Genomic DNA, 26,882 nt, shown 5'->3' with positions numbered 1-26,882 from the left:
CACAAAGACGCATAGCCGTCATTTCGCAATTAAGTCTCAAGTACAATGTTAGAGGAAGAAATTAAAATATGCTGCTTGCAATTTAAAGAGTTAAAGGTGTTTATTTCATCAATAGCGTTATAGTAGGTGGTTATAAAACAAATATTTCATATATGCATTGAATACAACCACAAAAGACATGTTGCAATAAATCAGTCTATTTATATCAAGCATACATTTGTCATGAGAAATTATTTCTTAAACCAGCAACTTTAATTGTCAAAGGGTTGTGCTTTACATAACAAGTTTATGTTTTTGATATATAAAATAAGACATTTTGGTATGAATGTCCTAACACTAGGGACCAAATGACGTAGATGATAGCAACTATAGGTCATCGTACGCCAGAAACAATGAACAAAACTCACACTGCATAGCAAAATATAAAGGACACTAACAAGTCAAAATGTGAATGAATCGAAAAAAGAAAACAAACAGCATGATGTATGTTAACACGCACATGCTTGAGTCAACAATTATTAAAAAAAACCAAACAATCAGCTGTTCCATTATCAATTATATTTTGATTACATTTACTTTTATTAAGACAATTGTTAGTAACTCGACAAAAAAACCCAGCAACATACAACTATTTAATCATATTGTTGAGTGACAACATTTGATGATTATTGTATTAATGAATTGATGCGCTGATATAGATCGTTTCTAAAGTTACGACCTCTAGACACAACTTTATTGTCCAAATTAGGTGTTGATAGTGTGTGTTGAATAGTTTTTCTACAAGTATAACAAAGCTTCCAAACAATACTTCGGCATCTAAAAATTAATTTCGTAAATGTTTTGTAATTGTTAAGACTGTTTTTCTCCTCTAGATTATTGGTATCATTAAAACTTATGTATCAACGGATAAAATGAACACCTAGTGGATAATTATCCTACAGTGCCAACTTTTGAATTCAAACAAATATTAATTAAAATTTTTAGTTATTATATAGTTGTAAATATATAGGAATTCATGTTAATAATTTGGCTTAGATGTCTGATTGCAGGTTTTTGAAACCATCTTGGCTACTTTCTTTAGCTAATTCATTCCAAAGATAAGAAGTAACTACTAATAATTGATTCGCTAGCCGTGTTGGTGTACCACCGATCTTGCTAAAGACAGTTACTATGCAATACATGTATATATGTTCCGGACCATATGAGTATTTGGACCATACGCGTATGGTCATGACCATGTGAGTATAATACTCGTTTGCTTATTAACGGGCGGGACCATATGAGTATTCTGACCATATATGTATTTTTTGTTTAAATTACATTATAAAAGTTTCAATTATACAAAATCTGTATCTAAAAAAACCAATGATGATAACATGGCAATGTATTATTTTTATAATTCAAAGACTACGTAAAAATTAAATATTGGTGCCATATTTAGTTTTTATCGCTAATTACATTCTTGCATGAATGCTTGGTGTGACATTTACTTCCACACGGTATCATAGTTTTTTGAATTTGCAAGTCACGGTTGTGCACGATCCTTTTCATGTACACCTCAGTTTGTTTGCGAGTGAAAAGCTAGCATTTTTTAGGTGCGTACAGTGATAACGAGGTCTTTGGGCCATTCCGATATGTCAATGGTGTTTTTAAGAAGCTCTAGATCTCAAATATCGTAGCATGACTGCAATACACCATACTCACACGATAGCTTAATAAACTATGTTACTTTCCAGTAACTTATTGTGTAACAGTTCATTAATGTTAATGTTTGTGTCATTTTGGGCTTTTGTGGATAGTTGTCTCATTGAAAATCATACCTCATCTTCTTTTTTTACACTAAGAAATTTTTGGATTTTTTTTATAAAGTCGACATATTCAATTGACATTCACTCGTTATAAAAAATCTGTAATGATCATTGGTATGAAATGAGTTTATCATGGTTTTGACAAGAAAGTAAAATTAACTGTGTGAAACTTCTTATTTTAATGTAGCTAATCATAATCATAAATTTTTAGCGTCTTTGTAATATACGTTAATACCATATGAAGAGTTAGGAAGTATTAAAAGTAAACTGTAACAGAGTGTTTATTGGTCTGAAATAATTTAAAGGGTTGTCAACAGTAGAAGAGAATTATTGATAACATATAAATCTGAAGGCGATATTCAATCGATCGTTGAATAACAAAAAGAATTCTTATTTGTGTTGAATTCTGAAAGAATATTTTTGGGTTATTTGCATTTTAATACGCAAAATCCCATTTCTAAAATCGGCAAACATTCTACAATTGAACTGCACTGAATAGCTGTTCATATCAGAATAATTACTCGACACAAGAAAGTGTTTCCTGTGGTAAAAAAGCAATGCATAAATAAAAGCTTCCGATTTATTGTAATACCATACAGAGAAAAGAAATATTTACAACTAATGACAAGCGTTGACATGTAATATACATATTGTCGTCCATAAATATTTTATTGAACTCTGTCTATCATTTATCATTCATCATTATCCTTAGTTTTGACGGATTGTTAATAATTTTCATCAAGCAGCATAAGGAAATAAATAAATAACAGATGTAGTGGTTTTCGCTTTATTTATTTTTTTTGGCCGCAATTTGGTAAACACGTATTAAGTACGTCGATTAAGTTTTGGGTACCATCTGACTTTTTGCTATTGAACATTAATTTTCTTTTTTTTACAGAATTGAAAGTACTGTATGCAAAAATTAGTACTTGAAACGAAATTATTTGATATTGTTAAATTTATGTCATTACTGTTTTTATTCAGATGCAATATTTATCATAAAGGAAAAGTTTTAATAAGTTAAATGTACTTCTATATTATGTTTGATGCACATGTACGGCCAATTTTACTGAATTTTCTTTCTGATATAAAACTCACGAGACAAACCAGATGATAGGTTGAATTCATAAAAAAATTGTTGAGAATCAAGGCTTACTGAACAACATGATTATTTTTTATAGGACAAGGAAATCAAAATTCTAAATTAAATAAGTGTATACTACCTTTTTCCACCCATTAAATGAGTGTCCATTTCTTAGACTGTATGACCAATAATTAAGGATGTGTTGTGATTTTTGTGATTTTACTTTTTGTTAATACATCTTTAGTCATACGTGTTATTTTATGGAATCAGTTAGTTTAAATTACAGAAATTTTGCTTTCATTTAATTCTATTGATTTTATACAAGTGCAGGTGTAATACATCTGCCCAGAGTTTGTACTGACAGTAAGTAAAACAAAAAGTTTGTCTTACATTTTCATTCTTTTTATTTGGGTCGGTACAACATTTATTTGAAGTTAATGTATCCACATAATAGTTAATGTCAAGACATTGGCTGCGATATACATTTTCATAAAACTTATAGTTAAAAATATATTTTCAACTCTTGTTTTCACTACTGATATACTAATGCTGTATTGGAATTTCAAATATAATCAGCAACAACAAAATCCGATAAGAAATCTTCATAGAAAGCTGAAGTTCTTTGAAGTAGGGTAAACATTTTGCATCCCAATACATCGGAAAGCAAGAACAAGAATAAGAATATAAAACTATAATGCTAAAGTTTGAATAAACCGCTGCATAAAGACTACACATATAGATTGGTTCCAATGTTATAACTATACCAGCATATCAACAATATATGCACGCAGATTGAAGTCGAATTACACAACGCACCACTACCTTAGCCGTCACAAGTTTAAGCAGGGGGACAAAACAGATAGGCCTTGTAATATATATATGTAAAGAATTTGTTACTAAATGAAACATGAGTATATATCGTGACTACAAAATGTGAAATCATTAAGAAGAACACTTCGTTGAAATAGCGTTATGTGATAGGATTTGTCTAAATTACTTTTGTGTTTCATGGGAAGCTTCCTGCATTTGTTCTACTTAATACGAATGAAAGAGCAATCAACAAGTGATGTTGCAATTACGTTAGAGAAGGAACTAAAGCGGAATGGTAGTTAAATATAGATCATTTAAAACACAGTCGTCTACAAGTGAATTAAGTTATAAAACGATTTTTCTCTAACAATACGTCATTCTTTGACCAGTTAGTTGTCCCATCCTGTTTCCTGTGATACGTAGAGAAATAAAATTATTACACCTAAAACTTGGCCTTCATTGACATTTCAATAACGTCGTAACTTATTTATGTTTATGTTGCATCTCCAATAGGCCATTACCATACGACAGTTATCATTCCTGTCGTATTCGTATCATTTTGATGTGGCTATTATACAATATGACTAAGAAAAATTTTGTTCAAGACGTTTTCACATGTTATCTGTGCCATAAGCAGTTATATCGACAGGTCGCGGTGCATGTTTTGTTAAAAAAAAAAAAACCAGAAAAAATACGTAAGAATTTATCGACATTGTTCACATATTTTGCGATGTCGATTAATATGTAAGTACATTATGTACATGTTAACTGTAAATGAACTACTTATACCATATTATATTCAAATGGCGTTAATAAAAATGAATCAACAAAAATTACACGTTTAGCACGACACGTAAAGAACATAAAATTTATAGCCACCATTGTGAGCCATATTAATTTGAAAATAAAGGCGACAGTAGTATGTCGCTGTTCGAAAGTAATACATCGAGAAAACACAAATCCGTGATACAACTTAAATCGAAGGAAACACATACACTTTTAGAGGAAAATAACGAAACAACAGAAACATTGAAGTGCAACAAAAACCAAACGACAATGCAACACACACAGCAACGAACTATTACATAACAACTGCTATTTTCCGGACCTGATACAGGGCATGCCAAGAAAAATAATATATATAGAGTTGATGCACTGGTAGTGTTTGCATAGCTTTAGTTGATATGCAATCAAATTGTGTAGGTAAACCATGATAAACCATCAAAATAGAGTACAGAGTAAGGTACAAAATAAATAAAGATATGAATTATCAATATAAATAAACTCATCATCGATACCAGGACTAAATTTAGTATATTCGCCAGACGCGCGTTTCGTCTACAAAAGACTCATCAGTGACGCTCGAATCAAAAACAGTTAAAAAGGCCAAATAAAGTACAAAGTTGAAGCGCATTGAGAACCAAATTTCTCAAAGTTTTGCCAAATACAGCTGAGGTAATCTATGCCTGAGGTAGAAAAGCCTTAGTTTTTCAAAAAAATTCAAAAATTTGTTAACAGTAAATTTATAAATATAAACATATCAATGACAATTCATGTCAGCACGAAAAGTGCTGACTACTGAGCTAATACATTTATAACTTAATACAATTTTCAATATTTTTGTTTTAATATATATATTAAAAAAGATTTTTGCATGTAGCCTATTTGCATTTAGCTCTCTTCATTATTTTCACAGAAATAAATTTAAAACATTTAGATTATTATTTTTTAACTAGATACTCAAAAATATGCTTTAGAGGAAAGCATTCATAAATACGTTTTCTTCATCAGTCATGCTTCAAATATGCCCTGATAAAATCTAAGTGTTTATCAGAAACGCGCGTCTGGCGTACTAAATTATAATCCTGGTACCCTTGATAACTATTCCAAACGTTTGTATATGATAATTATAATATAAAATAAAACAATAAATAACTTTGAAGTATAGTTATGATGCAAACCTTAAACACATTAAACAATGAATAACGGTATCATTTGCAAATGTAATTCAGTTAATGTTAGTTCAATGCATCTAAAGTCACGTTTCCCAATATTTAGCACTAGGACATTAAGAAGAGCACATTAAATTGTCTGGTTACATACTTTCGGGCATGTCAGAAACTTTCACGAATCGGATAGTTTACAATTGTTCTATAGTACCGTATTTGAATATTTATTGAAAATATGTTAATTGTTGGTTTTATTATACATGTTATAAATGAACCATATTTTGACCAGACTATATGAATATTTATACATCAAGTTGGCCACTTTAGTCTATGAATAAGCTGCATCAAGAATAAATATTGTTTGATTTTAAAGTTTATTATGAAGATGATTCACGTTTAAATATGTACTATAAAATCATATGCTTACGATTAATTTTTAGTTCTTGTCTACTTCATATTTTTGGCTTGCTTTGGAATTCATTCTCAGTAATTTAATGTCCATTCCCCATAACCAAAGTATAATGCTTTTTCGTTTTTCATTTAGCTATCAAACTGTTTTGAATGCGTTCCACTGAAGAATTTTATGTGAACGAAACGAGCGTATGGCTAATTAACAGTCATAGGTTGATTAATTTGGCATTTATTCTAATTTTATTTTGGCAAGATATCAAATGTAAAAAGCAATCATTTTACCAAAATATTAAATACTGCTTATGGTTACAGTACAAATTCAATAACAAGAAATTTTAAAATAATCAGGCGATGTTGTGCGAATTTTCCCTTCATGAGAGGACTAAAAATTTTATTTCTCATTTCTCCAAGATTATTGGTATTAAATAAAATATTATCAGCATATAACAGACATGGTTAGTTTCTACTTTGTTAATTCAAATAAAAAATAAAGAACCTATCTTAAAGATATATTTTTCATTATAAAGACAAGACAATGATAGTACTGAAAGCCAAGGTTCTACTGAGATTGATGAATTAAGATATCCGATTTTAAGTGCTATTCATATACACCATGCATAATTAAGATGGTTTGGAATATGAATATTTTAATTCACGTCTGAAACGAATTCTGCTATATAGCTATATATTAGTACCAGTTCCGTTTGCACCGTATTACAATTCCAGTAAAATTATCTGATTGTTTATATAAAAAAAACAGCAATAGCCATTTACTGTTGACCAATAAGACATATATGGACAGTCAAGTTCATAAGAAAGAATAGAACGATAATGTTTTTTCGTAACAACATTGTAAGGATCTATCTGTAAACATTATAATCTCAGTCAACTGTCGTTAAGGGGACTTCAATGTTCCCATCAAGGATCATAAGGGACCAACATATTTACTTTAAATCATGTCTTTTATTGCTATCGTTTTAGATTGATGTCCTCAATAATCCACTATGACACACTCAGTTTAACGAATTTATTAATATGTACAACAAATTAATCAGGCGGGAATAATATGATTGGGTTTTGCATCAATATATAACTTAATGTTCCTTTATGATAACATGAATGTGGCATTTCAATTGATATGTGTCATATTGCATTCCATTGCAACTATACATAAGTTATGACCATCAAAGGCATATTCTGGTTTTAAAGATCACCAGCATTTCTTGATATCTTCTTGTACTATATAAAAAGTAATCCAAATATCATCGTGGAAATAAACAAATTAATTTGACAAGTTTAACTTTACGATGTCATTTTCCGTTTCAATTCAAATAAACGTTATGTGTTATTATCATGTTTTGGATATAAAGATAACAAGGGTTTCTTGATGTCTTTGCGTTCTAGACAAAAGTCTATCCCTATGTTATCATGAAACAAAACATACAATTAATAACATTTTAATATCAATTATCAATAAAGTTGATTTATACGTATGATCTTCAATGTAATTATGATTTAAAATTACAATAAAAACGTTCTTTTTCAGCTTGATATTAAGTAAAATTGATCAACGATAAGAGGCTATACATGTTTTCCAAAAACAAATAAAGCTGAAGGAAAATGACGTCATCAGAATATCTGTTTATAAGGTCATTGGAAGAACAAATAAAAAGACAAAACGATACCAAAGGGAAAATATAAAGTTAAAAGTCGAATAAAACAAATATAAACATCACAATACAAATTAAAGACGGTTTGACAAACACGAATTACTACTCAAAACGTCTCAAGATTGGGTTACACGAACTGAACAAAGACAAATGAAAAATTGTATCTATGTGAGTTACCAGTCCTTGTTTATCATTACGGTTTTATCTGTTGTTCTAGTCAGTGCAAAATAAAATTCGCTGATATCCCAACAGAGGAAAAGGGACCTGGTTGTGGCCATAACAGGTATATGACATAGATATTCCATGAAAGTCTATCATATGTGTATAGTGTACGTAAAATGTCGAAATAATAAACTTCCATTTTTAACCTTAAGGTCAAGTTACAGTAAATGGGCTATGTCTTCGATTTCAGTAAAATTTGACATACAGCTCTGGCTCGATGAACTTCAACTAAAAATCGAAATACTAATGCATTTATCTCAATTATCATTTGAAATATTACTGATTGAATTCTTACAAAATGGGTGAACATTTGTATAGAAAGCACATAAAATCGGCGAAAACCCTTCTAAAATTTTTCTTAAAATCGCCAAATCTCTAATTCTACTCCATAGCTTTTTCTTGAAAAACTATATGTTGTTGATACATTAATTTCCGTTATAATGATGCAAAATAAAGATAGGGTCACCGACTTCGTTTTTACAGTATACATCATTCAAAGTTGCGTTCTTTGTGAAAAAATCTAACGAAACGTCGAAATAATCGTAACGTTATCACGTTGCAGGCCGTAAAACGTTGATTTTTGACGTTTTTCACTACCAATAAGGTAACAAATTGATTATTAGATAAAACGAAGTCGGTAACCCTATGATTATTTTATATCATTAAAACAGAAATGTATGTGTCAACAATATATAGTTTTTTAAGAAAAATCTATGGAGTAGAATTAGAGATTAGGCGTTATTAAGACAAATTTTAGAAGGTTTTTCGCCGATTTTATGTGCTTTCTATACAAATGTTCACCCATATTTAGAGAAATCAATCTGCAACTTTTCAGCAAATAAAAGAGATAAATGTATTATTTTTTCGATTTTCAGTTGTAGTTCAACGAGCCAAGGTTGTATGCAATTTTGTAGCAAAATCTGCGACATAGCCCATTTACTGTTCCTTTACCTTAATTGAAAGTTCCAAAGCACTGAAAACATTATCAGAAATCAATATCTATACTAAATTATCGACTTAGAAATATAAACCCCATATGTCGGCCCTAGTAAATTGTTTCTACGGAGTAATAGAAAGCTCACAATGGATGAATCTAAATCTTCTCTTTTGTTGATTGATAAAGATCTCTACCGACTCCTCTGTAATTTCTACATTGAAATAAATGAAGCAGATGTATCTGTGTTGTCATTTATCTCAGTAAAAGGGATAGATGTGATCAACCTGGTCAACAATCTTTTGTATTATTCAATAAAAGTACACCTTCAATTTAGGGGATTATGAAATTAATTCTGGTATTTTTCTTTTCTATATCTTTTTTTTCGAAATAATTTATTGAAAACAGTTATATTTTATCATGAGTGTGATCCATATATTTTAGGAAATCTTTCTCTTTCTATAATTAAACTTGGAACATGGTAAACTTTTAGTGAAATACAGTCTACTACACATGATATAATATGCCATCGATTACGGGTTTTGACAGTCTTTTTTTAAGTTTAGATGATATTTTTTTAATTACTTTACTACTTTAGAACATCATTAAAAAATGTTTGTATCAATACAATGTCATTGTTTTCAACGTTATTCGTCCAATATGCGTTTCTGTATTTGAAACCTTGATGAACAAATATTTTTTTTTAGTTGGCTGTTGATTTACGTTTACTAAATATCTTGCATTTGCTTTAATGCATATAATTGTGTAGAGATATACCCGTAAAGATGGTTAATATTGGGACACCAGAGACTCAAAGTTGTACCATCTGACGCTTATAAATAAACTGTTTTTGAAGTGTCATTAGACAGGCAGTATTGATCTGTTTGGTTTATAAAGAAACAAATTTGCCAAACCTAAGCTTGTTGTTGATTACTCTTTATAATTTGTAGTCAAACTCTATATAAAGATACAAAACATATATTTGGTATTAACGTAGTGCAGATGGGCCAATACTTATAAATTATGCAGCTTTAATGAACTAGTATAGTAACCGAAAATATTTCTTATTTGACAACAAAATATGTCTGAAGCGGCCGAATAAACCAAATGAATAGGTGTAATTGTTGATTTAATAAAGATGTATGTTATATGTACGTGTCAGGAAATGTAATTTCAGAAGTCAGCACTGAAACTTTTGAATATTAAGTTGTTCATTTGCCCTTTTGTAATCCTGTTGACTATCATAGTAATGACTGGTTCATAATGAAAAATGATACATGTATTAACAAGAATAGTTAATTAGTTGTCTATCAATAAACACCTATCAACTAGTAGTATCGAGAACAGATTTGCCTGCAATGACCCTTTCGTAATATCCCAATATTATTCGTTTTTAGGTTTGGTGTAGTTATGTCAAGATATACAAGGCGAAGCACTCACACATATTTATCACCGTTTCCTGTACCTATGCCATGTATGTAGCCTGTAATATAGCGGTTATTGATGGTTTATTTGGGTTTATTTGAGAAATATTCGTTGTTTCGTTAATTGTTTTGTTATGTATTAGGCTTTTATTTTTTTTTCATTTGAATTGTTACTTATTGCTTTAATTACTATCTACAACTCTGACAATCATACCACATCTCCCTAATTAATAAAGAATTTGTTGCGAATATAAACTGTTTTCATATGTGTTAACATAAGCATCCAGCTGTATTCCATTTGTATATATACTTCTCTGCATCGAATGTTCATGTTAAAGAAAACAGGATAAAAACAGAACCATAATCAGTTATTGCAAGAGTCCTGTATTATAGAGATATTGAATATGCATCTGAGTTTTAAAGTCCAGTTCTGGAAAAAGTTATATGACAATTATTCTAAAAATTCTAGAGAGTAGTTGAACATGATCGCAACTGAGTGTTTGACAAGAATTAAAATATCCACAAACATGATTGTAATGAAAAGTATCTTCAGGTCGCAGTACGGCCTTGACCAATCGATAAATTCCATGCTGTATGATTAGTTGTAAAGGTCTTGAAATCAGAATTTGTAAATCAATTTAAACATAGAAACACACAACCTGAATGAATGACAAAATTATAAACGAAAAAATACCAAAAAATAAGACGCACAAAAAGAATCAAACCCTGAATGATTGATAACTTTGGACGGGCACATACATGCACATGTTATGATTGGGTAAAAATATATTCGTGAGCGCTCTAACACCAGTGTTAGCAGTTAACAGTTATGTATCAATATACGCTTAATAACACGTTGTGAAAATCAGTTTAAAATGGTATGACAAATTGGCACAAAGCACACTATGGCAAGTCAATCATAAAGAACTCAAACAGGAAAGGTGATATTTGCATCCTGTTCTTCCAAAATCCATGGATTTTTCTGTTAAATAGTATACAGTTCAAAGATGTGCATATAAGTTTCGATGTATTTAATCATACATTTGTATAAACATTTATCCTCGCTCCTATAAATAAAAGTTGAATAATGTACTGAATTTAAGGATAGATGTACAGGTTAGTTTTTGAATACTTTTGAAGATTTTGATTTAATTTCAAGGAATCGTACACGGATTAAAAAGATAGATGGCTAGAAATTTAAAAGACAAACAGGCAAACAATAGTACACATGACACACCAAAGAAAACTAAAGAATTAACAACACGAACCCCACCAAAAACTAGGGGTGACCTCAGGTGCTCCACTTCTTTATAATATTTTAGTAAGCATTCTGCTCTGCAGCACACACAAAATCACCTTTTCATTCAAGAGATTACACGTTTCGTAAATGATTTTTAAGCGTCTACTACATTTTACATGCTGCACCTTCAGTACATCAAAAATATCTTCACTCAAGACAATTGAAACAATAAAGACGCAATAGGATAAATTCGGTAAATAACAAGTACGACGACTGTTTAATATATCAAAATCTAAGATTACAAAAACAGACACATTTTATTTTTGCAATGCATACAGATTACCATGTCTGAAAAGGGTAAAAGATAAAATGACATTTCAAAATATTTAAAGAGAACCATAGTATTCTACCAATTAAATTTTGTGGAAGGATTTAACATTTAGATTAACTGTTTCATTTGATTTGTATTGAAGTTTTATTAAACCATTTTGCAAGTTTAGTAATAAGAAATTTACCAAGCCATTTAGTTTCTTACCCCTAGGGACTTGCTATTTGTCATTTGCTGACAGTCAGTATATTAAATAACCTTACGTTGGATGTTTTCTTGTTATTCAATAAGTCATTGAGACTTGTGAGAGTTGCTTATCGACCGATGATTGTTTTATGAAGCCTTTTCTTGTTGTTTTGATTGATTGTTATATCTCATTTCCCAATCTTATTGACACAAGATATGTTTGGACTAATTGAATCAAAGAAATTTGTATCTATGTTAAGTAAACATTATCTAATATCAACTTAACTTGAAAACTGGGAGAGGTAATAAAACACATTAGACTTCATTATTCGTATCAATGCGTATATCTTATGCTTACATTTATCACTTTTTACAGATTATAGACACCCTAATTCTCTAAAGACGTTTAAAGCATCCACATCAATGGAAAACGATTACTTACTCAACTTACAGCACATAACTGTTAACGTTTTGGACTCAAACTGAAAGGGGAGCTAGCTGCGATTTAGACAAACATTGACATACATTTGTTGATTTTTCAATATTTATTCTACTTGAATTATAAAACAAGTTTATCTATTAGCAGTCAGTTTGGTTTTATTTGGTCAAAATGATATACAAAAAGTCGCAAATTTATCTTTCGGTCGCAAGTAAAATATTTAACCTAATTTGAAATCGTTTTCATGTAACCCTATGTTGATCTTTATTCAAACAAGGGTATTGCATGCGCATGTTAGGTTATCAAAAGGGAAATCATTTTAACACCACAACTATTTAATAGATGAACATGAAATAACCACTAAAATAATTTTAGAAGGACTCAGTTACATGTGAGGTAGTTAAATCAAATAATAGTACTCAGACCTGAAGAAGTGTTGCTTATTATCCTTTGTGACGCATATTATTGTAGTTAGATTGATAGTGTTCTACATGTTTTTTTTTTTTTACCATACCATGTATGTTGATTAGTTTTATCTAATTGAAACCATGAAACTTGTATTTATGTTGAGCCCTTGATTTTACCTTAATCTAGTTTTTAGTAATTCTAGCCAGCACTAAAACAAATAATATCAAATGCATTAATGTGTACATTCAATGGTAAAAGTATACACCTTTTACAGATATATAGACAGTTCAATCCGCCAATACCTAACCATGGATACTTAAATTGAAAATAAGTATTTCCGTTAATTACAGGATATAAATAAACGCTTTTAAATTCATTGCATTGTTTTGTTTTCCCCGATTACAAATGTAGCAAAGGAGAAACTTATTATTTAGTAGTTATTTCTTGCAGTTATGATTTGTATATTAACGTCACAAGATAAGTGTTTGCCGCGTCTATGTGATAATTTGGATGGATGTATGCAGTGATTTTGGGGCCAAAAAGGGGTCTTGCTGAACCTACTCCTTTGGTAAAAGTTAAGACATGGAACCTTGTGAGATGTATTTCTCCTATTAAATATTGAAGATGTAATATTTGCATATGATACATTGTAAACTAATGATAGTTTTGTATTGTTAATTAACGAGACAATAAAAAGAAATGTATTTACAGTTTATTACAATTTTTTTTAATGATCAAAGTACATTTCTATATGCAATCTGTTAAGTATTGTATGAACGTTTGTTGAAAGATTCACCAATAAATGTCGGAGATAAACCTAGAAGTTGGCATGTTGGCATGTTAAAGGTACATTTTGCAAGCCATGTCAACTTTTTTTTTTCCTCAGTAATTTATACAGATTAAGACACATTTGTCGTGACTTTTTGGATAATAAAACAATGTCGTTGTTTTATATTTAAACTGGAAATTAGACGTTCAAAATCTGCATTTTATTCTATTGTTTACACTTCCTGTCAAAACAAAAGTGCAAATGTATTTAAGAACCACTTCACCATAGTTTGAAATGAGGATAAATATCGTTTCTAATAAAACCAGACAATAACACGAAATATCAATTCAGAATTGAATAAAAATACCACGTGAAGTATTGAATTAGGTAGAATATAAATAGAATATGTCACTATTAACCCCCTGTATGCGAAAGAAACAAAACAGTTTTAAATACGTTACAAAAGAAACCAACATTAATTTTATCTGACATTTCTGAATTTTTATAAACTGTACGTTTTAAAGTTTTCTTGCTGATTTTAAATTACTGCTCTGGTTAGACAATAAGAAAACGTCCGTGTCTTTGTAGAAAAATAAATGTTTTTGTTTAAAAAGTAATTATAAACACACGTGTTTTCGTAAAGTCTAGTGATAATTATTGTTTTTTTTATCTACTTTTTAACAAAAAATAATGTCTATAAGACTAACCGACCAATTGGTGGCCTTCGGCTGTTGTCTGCCCTATGGTCGGGTTGTTGTCGCTTTGACACATTCTTTTCACAATTCTATTAATCTATTGTGTACCCAAATTTCTATATATTAGAAAATTATAAAGAAAAAAAACAAAAATAAAAGACAAGGTATATTGTTATTGTAATATTTGGTTCATTAAGTGTACATGTATGAAAAAGATTAGTATAGCACATTTAAAACGCCTCCTATATGCAGTTCAAAACTATTCTTCTTACGAAAGTAAAGTAAGATATTTTCATCTAGTGAGGCACCTAATTACAGCTTACAACGATTATCGGCTAGAGAACGTTATATGTTTACAATGTTTCAGTGCAAAAAAGGATCATGATATTATCAAGAAAATACGTTTTTACGGATGTTATCAAAGACAGATAAGGAATAAACGAAACAGTTTTTCTTACTAACTTGGCATATACAAAATCAAACAAGACAGATTAAAACGCGTAAATAGATATCGATAGCTAAGTAAATTTCTTCATAATAGTGACACCATATACATGACTTTGTTAACCCAAACAAAAAACCTTCGACAGTCTTAAATTAAGACAGCACGATGTAATAACAACGGAGATTAAATCAGAGCTCTATAAGTAGACAACACAATAATGTCTACACAAAGGTTAAGGAAATAGTGATTTATAATGATATTGTTAACTTCATTGGTATTAATGACTTGAAAAGTAAATTGATCAAGGACAGTTGTCCTCGACAAAGCTCGGAGTGGATTGAATAAAAATGGGGTTGACGAAAAGAGCTTCGATGTTTTTAATTGAGGAGCATCACTATAACCATTCTGTCAGTTGTTACAGTTCAAACATCACCCTGTCACTTGGTTAGCCGGTTATAGATTTCTGAAATAAGAATCTACCCGTTTGTTCCTGTATCCTGTTAACTGTGATTAATATAATTTCTTCTCCTTTGATAATGAGATGTCAATTTCAAATGGTGCCTCTACCATGATCACTTTACAAAAACTTAATAATTTCTAGTATAATGTTTCCTCTGATCAAATTCTGCCATGTTTTGTTATTTATGATTTTAACATGATTGTCTGTTTTGCAATAATACTGCTTTCGTATTTGCTTTTTAATATCGAAAAACATCACAGGAATTTATGACAATCCGTTTCATGAAGCCTTCTTCATAAAATCCATTGGATTGAAGAAAAAAAATATGATTGCTATACCCTGATAAACCGGTATTTTGTACGTTCTGTCCCAGGTCAGAAGCCAGTAAATCTGGTATTTTTGTATTATATCATAATGATTTTGAGTTAGTCGTTTTAAACAAATATCGGGACGAGTACTTTTCCGTTTGATAATTTTTAAGATAGAGCCAGATTACCTTTGTAGATGGTGTTGGTTTTTATAAGGAGAATCATATATTATTAAACAGTTTAACGACCTTCACTGTCCTTTAGATCTCGTTCGGTCAAACGAAATTGAAGAGTGATTTTTTTGGGGTTAAGTTTTAATGTTATTGTAGGTCGTCTGATTGCAGCATACATAGTTAATATTGCCATTGGCTTAATTAGAACTTGGTTAAACTAAATTTCATATATTAAGTCATATTAAAGGATGTCCCGTCCCTTACTATAAAAAGTATAACGTATTAGCATAATTTTATTCTAATAACACAACATTATAGCATTAACGTTGATTAAAAATAAGAAGTTCGTGTATTGATTCAGTAACTATATATTGTTAAGAATATCGCAATTGCAACTGAAAGAGAAAAAAAAATGCAGGCAAAAGAGTAGGTCCGGTAAGGATCGATTTTGGCCTCAAATTTCAGGTTCATCAGACAAAACATTTTGACCACTTTTTAAACACTTAAGTGTCTATTTCATTTAAATCAATTAGTTTATGTGAAAGATTTTAACTGATTTATTCATTAAACACGATCCGATTCAAGCTCACATATAAAATATATCATATATCACATATATCTACCACATATGCCAAAAAATGTCACTTTTAAGATGTTTTTTGTCAAAAATGAAAGAGGCCGCATCCGTGTTCATCTTCAATCTTTATTTATGTTATGTATTATCATAAAATACAACTTACATTTCAATTTTACGAATGAAAATGAATGCGGCCACCTTCGTTTTACAGGAAAATCGTCTAAAACTTAACCAAAATGCTAGAATTGAGAAGATTTCAGTAATTCAGCATGACTGAATGGTGCTAGTTCCCGATATATGTGCATTGTTTTGCCAAAAACAGACCATATGTATGTAGCAGAAGCATTCTACTGTCCAATAAATACATGTAACTAACCGTTTACATTTTAACAATTTTGTAAAACTGCTATATTTTTGGGTAAAAAAGGGTTCTTACTGAACCTAATCCTTGAGATAATAACGGATTAGTTTTACAAGAAAAAGTAATTTCCTCAGTACGAAAACTTAGGATAGTCTTAATGAATAATGAATGTAATCGGAAAAGCTGGTTGTAGACAAAAGTAAAAATCTGTTTTCTGTGTTTATCGACGTTTGAGTCATTGAACTTAAGTGAATTAGTATAATTAATAGACAGATTTGAATAAGATGACATATTTTGAATACTACTATCAAACGAATCATGAATTAGGTCGAATCTTTTTCCGCAGTAACATAAGAAGCATTACGATCCCGTCCATCAGCAAATGAAGCAATAATGCAGCAGCAACGAAAGCCACCACCGCTGCCACTTAACTGCATATGCTTCAAGTACTTTTTTTCACTCGTCATCATTATCAGCTGATTTCAAATGATTCCACCACCCACGCATCCATCCGCGAATTCTTCGCGACCGCCGTTTCTGGTAACATATGACATATAAAGAGCAACAGCTGCAACGATAGAAACTTCACTTTTACCACCACCAGCATTTTATATGCACATTTTTCTGATAGAGGAGTACAAATCAACAAGTGATCAAAATCTAAATTTAAGATTCGATAACCATGCATTCACTCATAATATCAGCATCAGTGACATAACTTTTGTCCCCGAGCTCAAACAGCAAGCTTAACTTTCTTAAAAACAACAAGACCTGCTTTAGCCATTTAAAAGCAAAAAGAAAAAAACAAAAATACTGAACTCTGAGGTAAATTCAAAAAGGAAAATCCAAAATCAAAAGGCAATTTATTCTTTGCATATAGTTTTTCCTATCCATAGTATAACATGTCTGGACAAATGGGAGACATGTAAACTTTACTGTGATGTAAACAAATTTATATTGTGCTATATTTGCGCTTTTAATCGCTTGTCACACATACATTTTTTGATACACAAAGGGTAAATAACGTGTCATCAAGAATTATACACACGCCTAGACAAAATATGTTAAATTGTCCGTTTGACATTGGAAATATATAATATATAGGACTCTTAACCGTGATGGTATACCGAACTTGTTGAAAGCTACGCTGATGTGCGATGGATGACAAAATTGTTTTAATGTAAATGTAGAAATTAATTTATGTTTGTTAGAATTAGTTTTTATTTTTGAAAATACAAAACAGCAAGAGATAAACGAGTGTGGTTTAAACACAACTTCATTGAATTTCCATTTCTTATTGTATTATTGTACTGTAGATTTAATATTTGTAAAACACTTATTGACGTCATATCATATCTAGGCTGAAGGGGATGGACAAACAAAACTCTCAACAGTACGTACTCTACTCAAATAGACATTCCTATCAATATCTTCTACAAGTATTGGTATAACAAGTAAATACTTAATCTTAGTAACAGAAAATTCCAATCAACGTTTTGATAAGACAGCAGCTGTCATTTTGTCAATTTGCTTATATGCCGACTTTAAAATAACACATCGTTATTGCTTTAAAGGAATTGACAGTCATCAAAACTCTATCAGAATATTTATCACATACAATATCTTTGTAACCAGAGCAACCTTTGGGATATTATGTATTTTATAGATTTTCATAGTGTGAAACATAGACAAACACTGCAAGTTATTTACAATTCTAATATTGCACCTTTCATGAATGAACTAAATGTTTTAACGCTAAAACGTCAAGACATAAAACGGTCAACATACTGTTCTTAACAATATACAAATTGCAGAAAATTTGCCAGATCTTTTTTTTTTCAACTATTTTGTTTAGTTTAGTCTTATGCTGCGTTGCAATGTGCAATAATTGATATTATTTTAATAAAAGACACATTTTTTTTGGTAAATTTCTATAGCCTTTGAAGTAGCTTTCAGTAGTTGCAAGTATTCTCAGATCTGTACAGTGTATCTGCTTTTTTTGTTAGATGTTTTGTTACAGCCACACTCTGAATGTGCCTTTCTCACACCATGAACATGTTGTTGTCGTTTGTTTCTGGATATTAAATTTGTTTTTCGTTTGTTGTTTTATGTATGAAAAAATTGCTGTAGATGGTTTTGACGCGAACAGATTGCCAATACAAGCCCTAATGGACATTTCCGTTCTGACCGGACGTGTTGTTCCCATCCCTCACACAAACAGACGCCAAAGCATTACTCCTTGTGTTATCCTATCATGCTTCTAATCTCAGTAACAATGAATGTTTTAGGACAATTTTCCCAAAAAACAATCATCATTACAACAAAAAATAGAAATATTTGATAAAGTCAATCAGCTATTTGGTAATGATATCGTGAACATTGAAAACTAATTTTCCTCGTGTACTTCATTAACTTTTCAAATATAACAATGTTAAGGATAATGTAAAACCTTGATATGTAAAGCAGATTAAGCTATTTACGATTCAATTTCTTTTCACCTTGTTTGTTTTTCATGGATAGTTAACTGTGAGTTTGAAAACAAAACATTTAAAGGGTTATTAGACTGTCGCGAATCAATGTTTGCTTCCTGTGATTTCCTCAAATCACTGAGATTTGTGACCCACGCTTTCAATATGACAATGCAACCTACAGAGAACAACCGTAGTTGAACGTAAATATGAACAGATTTTTTTTTATAGTAGTTAAAGGTTGTTTGTGAAAAATGTATGCTTTGTAATATAATTCGTAAGAAATTATTTATCCATAATTAGATAAATAAAAGTCCATTTTCTTTTTCCCACGAAATTAATTTATAACTTATCTCATTTGTAGCCACGGCGTTGTCAGTTTATTTTCGATTTATGAATTTGACTGTCCCTTTGGTATCTTTCGTCCCTTTTCTATACTTATTCAGATGAAACGGTTAATTACAATAAAAAGGTTGGACTTACTTTTAAAACCCAACAACACAGGTCATAACACCAAACACATAGAAAACACTACTATTCACAATTATTGCAAAAACATTAACTACAGAACTACATCTAACTTGCCTCTATTGACATTGCAAATATAAAAGTACATTATTGCAATTACAAAAGTACCTTATTGAAATTACAAAAGTTCAATATAGCAATTCTAAAAGTACAGTATGTCAATTCAAAAAGTATTGTACTGAAAATCTAAAAATTCAGTATTACAAATGTAAAAGTACAGTATTAGAAATTACAGCATAAGTTTTGTTTTTATTCTTCCTTTTTAGTACCCGAACATGTGTCCTTCATTCTAGTACTTTATGAATTAACGTACTTTCTATCTTTATTCGTTCTGAAATAATAGAATATATAAATTTTGCTTCTAATTTTACAATTTTCCAGCACAGTAAGTCTTTCATTATATAAGAAGATACAAGAAAATTACATTTTCATATAGAATTGTCAGCATGAGATTAAAACTTCAATCATACAAGTGTCTTGATACAAATGTTGCGACATTTATTTGTTAAAGTGCTTAGTAAAATTTAATAATGTTTTTGTTTTGTAAGATATAGATAACTCTACAACAGTGTAATTGTGAAACAGTGCAAAAAAATTACATACATGAGTTTTCTTAGTCAATCTTTTAATTGGCTTCGTAATTCTGACAGTGGCATTATTTGTGAATGCTACAGTTTGAAAAAGTAGAAATATGAAATGAGCAGGCAATGAACAGAATGTAATTATAATGAGGACAAAATAATAATGTACATTTACTTTTTGTGAAGGTCAGCAATGATTATGAACAAACCCAGTATTCCTTTTTAAACGGGTTTTCCAACCTGTTCGGTTATTTAGCTGCTTCAAACCATTCAGTATTTTACATTCTTCATTTTGTTTTCGAAAAAATAATTTAGTACAAATTTGCTCCGCCTGTATAACATCAACCTATCATACATCTTTTGATATCTTTTACACTTTGTGAGTTTCTTCTAACAAATAAAGTCCTTGCAAGAATGATGAAATTAAAAAGCTTGTTTTATCAAACATACTGGTGTTTTGTGTTGTTTAGTAATATAGAATTTGTTTTCATTGAAATCAATAACGTTGTTCCAAACACGTGCATAGAGATACATTGTATATACACTTTACAATTATGGTGCAAATGAAACGTATCCAACTTGAAAAGGAGAACAAACAATAAAAAAATGCAAAATCCTCTGTTTTATTGTAAATTTTAGAATTTATCTAAAAGTGCCAATTGATATCTATATCCCGGAAAGTACAAAGATCATTGTTTGTATTAATTTCACTTAAAGTATGCTACCAAGGTAATCATTCTTTGAAAATATGGATTTTGGATATAAACTATATGAGACAGTAATCTTATGTCGACTCATGCATCACATGTATATTGCAGTTTTGTTTTGTAGACACAAGAAACAAAGCAACTCCTATACAGCAAGCAACATCGAATTCACCGTTATCGTAACTTGAAAAAGCATTTCATTAAGATATTTTAGAGCATTTAGGTTGACTTTGGTGACATCATTTGTTTATTCCATCAATGATTTATGTAGAAGATTGACAAATAGATGCATATAATTATGTTTTCTAGATTCTTGTTTATTTCCTGCTCGAGTTTAACTTCAAAATCTAATTTACGCTTACACAAACGGATCGTGTGATTATCACAATTCATCTTATCATATCTAACCTTCAAAGGCTAATCACCTCGTTCCACTTATGTAACACTAAAATATATATGCATGCGACACGAGATTCATAGGAAATTGATATGACGTCCATTTTTACTAAACTAGTACACACTGGTATTTAGGGTGCAGCTGAGGCCAACCTTCGGGTGTGAGATTATCTTATTGCTTTGACGACCAATTGGTGGTCTTCGCCTCTTTGGTTGAGTTGTTGTCTTTTTGACATATTCCAAGTTTTCATTCTCATTTTTATCACAAAAAACTAGTCTCGAAGTTTGTCACGAATTCAGAGTCACATCAAGAGAAACCTTTAATATTGATAGTAGCCCGTTTTTACCCAGAAAAGTATACTATTCACTATGTAAATACTTTCTCTCTATCTCTTTCGAAACTCGAAATCAATATCCGTCTGTAAACAAACAATAACGAGAGCTCCATGACTTGATACATGTATTTTTCGAAGAACATACAATGTTAAAAAATGAAAAATGAAGTTGTTCTTTTCTCATCTCATTGACGAATTTTCTCCTTACAATCAATGATGGAAGATTAACATATAACACATGTCGATATAAACAATATGTTTTCTTGTTTATTGCTAAAATAGGTAATACATTGAATGGGTTACTTTCTTGGTAGTCAATACATCACGAACATAATATCAAATGCTAAATTTTAAAGAAAAACATATACCTGCTAAGATGACCTTGAATTAAACTCCGTGTTTACATTGAATAAGACAGACACATTGTTTTATTTAATTGCAAGTTGAATAATACGATAATGTCTTATACACAAATATGTAAACAGCTTTATTGTAGGAAACATTTATATATTAACGGCGTCATATTCTTCTAAAAAATATATATCATCCTTACTCTAGATCTTATTAAGAAGTAATGCTTTATATGCAAGTGCGCTTGCAGTTAATGTAGAAAAAAGCACACGTCAAAGTCATATGAAACGAGTGACTGATAACAGATAATGTTTATCTAATTCCTGAAGCAATGCATATAAATATCATAAACTTAGTCTTCTGTGCACGTTTTTACTATTTTTAAACAAAGATATCGTATAATCGTCATTTTTTTCTCTGTCTGTCATTATTCAACATATATATTGCAGCTCACTAAATGCCGTGTTTGCCGATTGTCACCTTATAATAAACAATCAACAAAAAAAGCAAGCATAATGAGCACGTGTATAACATATACAATCAGATAATAGTGTATTAGATACACTTGCATATACGGAATATATGTCGGCGAATTTCTTCCAGGAAGCAAGCAATTAAAATAAATTAAACTTCTTCTATATGGACAAATTAAGGAAAATTTCGTCAGAAAACATAATATGTACATAAGTTTCATACGGAAAACTATCCATTTAGTTATGAAATCATATGCATCATTTTTTTTTAAATTTGAAGTTTCATATGACTTAAATACATTTAAGTGGCAAGTTTCCTTGGCGGAATTCAGTATTTTTCTTATTTCACTTTTGATATTGCAAGTTGATTGATTATGGAAGTTTTTTATATCTTAATTACCATTGTATTGCATTGTTTGTATTATTTACCTTGCTATTAAAACAGTATAAAATAAAGTTCAAGTACATGTCTAATTTTGTTAATACATCCTCAGTCAATGTCCACAAATGAAGCTTAATGAATAGATATTAAAACGAGAGCTTACTTTTATTCACGTTAACTACTATTATTTCACGATGAATTGCAGTCAACAATCATAAGGGGTTTTAAAGGGATGTTTTATATAAAGCCATCAAAGTAATTGTTTATGAGTTGAAATAAACTATAATTGAACCGATCATTATCTATAATTCTACGAATTAACGAAAAGCGACAGACATGCAACACACTTAAGGTTTTTACCCCACGATACATCATAAAAATAAATTTGATGGAAATACCAAAAATCTAAACGAAAATTTCCTCAAAAATGTCAAATTCTAAGTCTCAAATAAATCAAAAGTATGGATAACAACTGGCATGGTCCTGCTTTGGAACAGGCATTTTAATATTTAGAAAATGGTGGATTGAATCTAATTTTATAGCTACCTAAACCGCTCATGTGTACGACAACGACCTTTTAACTGATAAACACAGAATCATTGATGAGTTGTACATGTAGACGAACCACTGTTTCCAAGGATATGATAGCGCACCTTTATATTCGAAGCTATCATCAGTCCAACAGAAGACTGAATATCATGACGCGATAATTTTCTGTACAACAACGGTCTAAAAGTCTTGAGTGGAGGATTTGATACAAACAAATAATCAAAATAAAACCCGTACAGTAGAAAGGTGCTGCTTTCATTTCAAAAAGATAAAGTTCTCATAAGGATATGATTGTGCTAACTCTAATCGTTGATTACCGACAAACAAGTAAGGCAATGAATAGAGGATAATGGGATAACAGATGGGATAATAAAACAATATGTCTTCGCAGTGTCAGAATATTACTAATATCAATAGATAAAAAACATTTAACATTAAAGCATGTGATTGTTGACATCTGAATAGCTTATTCCTAACTCCTGCTTCAATTGGATTTTTGAAAAATCATCTTTTTAGTGAACCGTACTTTTGTTGGTTTGATTCTGTATATCGTAAACTTATTCGCGAAATTAACCTTATCGACAATCATTGTTGTTACAAGTAATGAAAACGGCATTTTGAAGTATATGGATTATGTCTCCTTTAATGAGACTTCTTAAAATGAAACATGTTTTGTTCTTTTTCTTTCTGTAAAATAGTTCGTTATAGTAACAAACATGTAACAGTACAATGCAAAACAATAAATTATAAATAACGACTGTATTTAACACGTACAATTTCTGTTTAAAAACAATTAGGGTAAAACTAAGTTGATGACAAATTGATTGACTTTTTTGCTACTTTTCCGGTTACTTGAATATTCAGGACAAGAGTGAGAAGTTGAATAGATTTGGAAGAAATTATCATCATATATCCCCATTTTAAGACATGCTCGTTAAAATTAAACATTCTGCTTATATGTGTAAGAAAATGTCGATGAATATTTCATTGTTTAGTTGCCAAGTCGGCCTTTTTTTCATATATCTTTTTTTATTAGTGGAATCCACTTTCATCTATATATCGTGTTTTGCAATCAGTATCAATAATTGTAAGTGTACTATAACAAGATATAAAATAATTGTGTTTATTCTGTGCTGTGTATATCATGTATTGTATGTATCATAGTTTTATTATATCTTGATAAATATATTTTCTATGTTTCTTTTTGTGAAGAAATTGTTAAGTTGATATGATCTGGTGTACTTTTCAATATGTTTGTTTTTTGTGTATACAATTATCATAAGCTTGTAAGAGATAACTTGGTGTCATTATGATGGTCTTTTACGAAAAGTTTACTAAAATACATTTTCTATCTATTTTTTTCATCATTTCTGTGACAAGATACCAGACTTTATATAATACAATAATTTCCCGAGAGATATATAACATTGACGGCCTTAATTTTCAAGATAATAACAAATCTTATGACTCAATTCTGTTATAAACAAATTGCATAATACAGCAGATTCGTAATAATAGAATTTTTAAATAAACTCATTATAGATACTAGGACTACAAATTTGTATTGGCGCCAAACGCGCGTTACTTCTATAAAAAAGCATCAGTGACGCTCGAATAAAAAAAAGTTTTTAAAAAGCCTAAAAACGTACGAAATTGAAGACTAAAGATCACAAATTCTGAAAATTTATGCAAAATATAACAAAGGCAATCTATTGCTGAGGTAGAAAAACCTATGGGTTTCTAAAATTTTGAAAATATTTAAATTAACGACAAAAGTCAAAACTCCGAAGGCAGAAAAAAAAACCGATTTATCTAAATAGTACAATTAAGTAACTATTTAGTTCCGGATTCTAAATTTCACTCGGTTGTTTGCTATGATATATACCATAATGACAGTATGTGATTCGTATATTTTAACTTCGAAACGGTTAATTACGTTCGTTTTACATAAGTATGGTATTGAAAGATTGTAAAAATGCGATTTTACAACGATGAAAATGATGAAAATTGAAAGTGATCAATTATTTAATGAACATTTACTAATAACACCAGGCTTATAACTCCTGTTCTCATGGTGACTATATAAGTCATGAAAATGCAATATCGAAGCACAACCTACTCAGCAGATAATACCCAGGAGACACACAGTGTCTGACTGTACAAAATAAGTTGTAGTTATAAAAAGAGGCGACTTCTTTTGAAAGAGATAAAATTAAACATCGATTATTATTGTGTGTCCTCTGTCTATTGTTGGTAAACAATGCTACATACTATACATGCAGTTCACTAACTTAAATCAATGTCTTGCTGGGTGTTCGAATTGTTAATAAATGAACTGATTCATTTATTCTAAACCTGCCATGTCTTGTTTCAGTACATAGTTTTCGAAATACAGAATTTCAATGTCGAGTATTGATTTTGTAAGGCAAACAGTAGATTAGAAATCGAGTCAAAATGTATAAACAATAATTGAAAAGCGTTGTCATAAGTACATTGCTTTCCTGTTATTTTATTATTTTTTTTATTATTTGAAACTAATTTGAAACCTTTTTGTGGTGTGTTTCGTTCCATTCTAATATATCAAAGGATTTTTTTTTATTTGTATAGTTTATACCCCAGGCTAGGTAAGGAGGTTATTTATTGCCCACAAATATGCTAACTCTGCCGTTTATTTGTGTGCGTGGTGTTTTATGCACTTTTTGTTAGTATAAATCAGAACGTTGGTGTTCTTCTGTGTGTGTTGTACATGTTGTCATGCCAGAGCCGTAAAACTATTACTATAAGGTATAAGTCATCTCGTTGAAGGCTGCACGTCACCAGTAGTCATTTAAAAATCATCATTATGTTGTATTTGATGGATATTTGTATCTTTGACAAGTTACCCACTCAAAACGGAATTTATATTCATAATGTTCTCTATCTATGCATTTAATGTGAATCTGACCAACTGGATAAATGTTTCTATACGCCAAACTATAATCTATTTGGATTATTATACTTGAAGATTTTCATTATACCATTTTATCCCATTAATTTCGATATTCATCTACCCTAGATCCTTAATATTGTCAATTGTAAAATGCTCAGAAAGAGTTGCATTTTACATTTTGATAATTAAAATAACTGAATATAATATACAGTGGGGTAATATGATAAAATTTTGATACAATCTTTTACTTAAAATGGAATAATTAAATTGAATTTATCAAAGTTACCTAGCGAGAAAAACAGGAAGAACCCTGAAACAATTCTATAGGGTGGACAATATAGAATCAATCATTCTGCCGAATTAAGTGGGTAATTTTGAAATTAAATTCAGTCTAGAAACAGTTTACTGTGTTGTAGATTAAGATAACTCTAACTGATCATGCTGATAAAAATGAAAACTATGGTTATGCAAAATATTGTTGA

The sequence above is a fragment of the Mytilus trossulus genome, chromosome 6 (assembly GCF_036588685.1).
Source record: "Mytilus trossulus isolate FHL-02 chromosome 6, PNRI_Mtr1.1.1.hap1, whole genome shotgun sequence".
NCBI lineage: Eukaryota > Metazoa > Mollusca > Bivalvia > Mytilida > Mytilidae > Mytilus > Mytilus trossulus.
Note: the sequence above shows the minus strand (reverse complement) of the source record.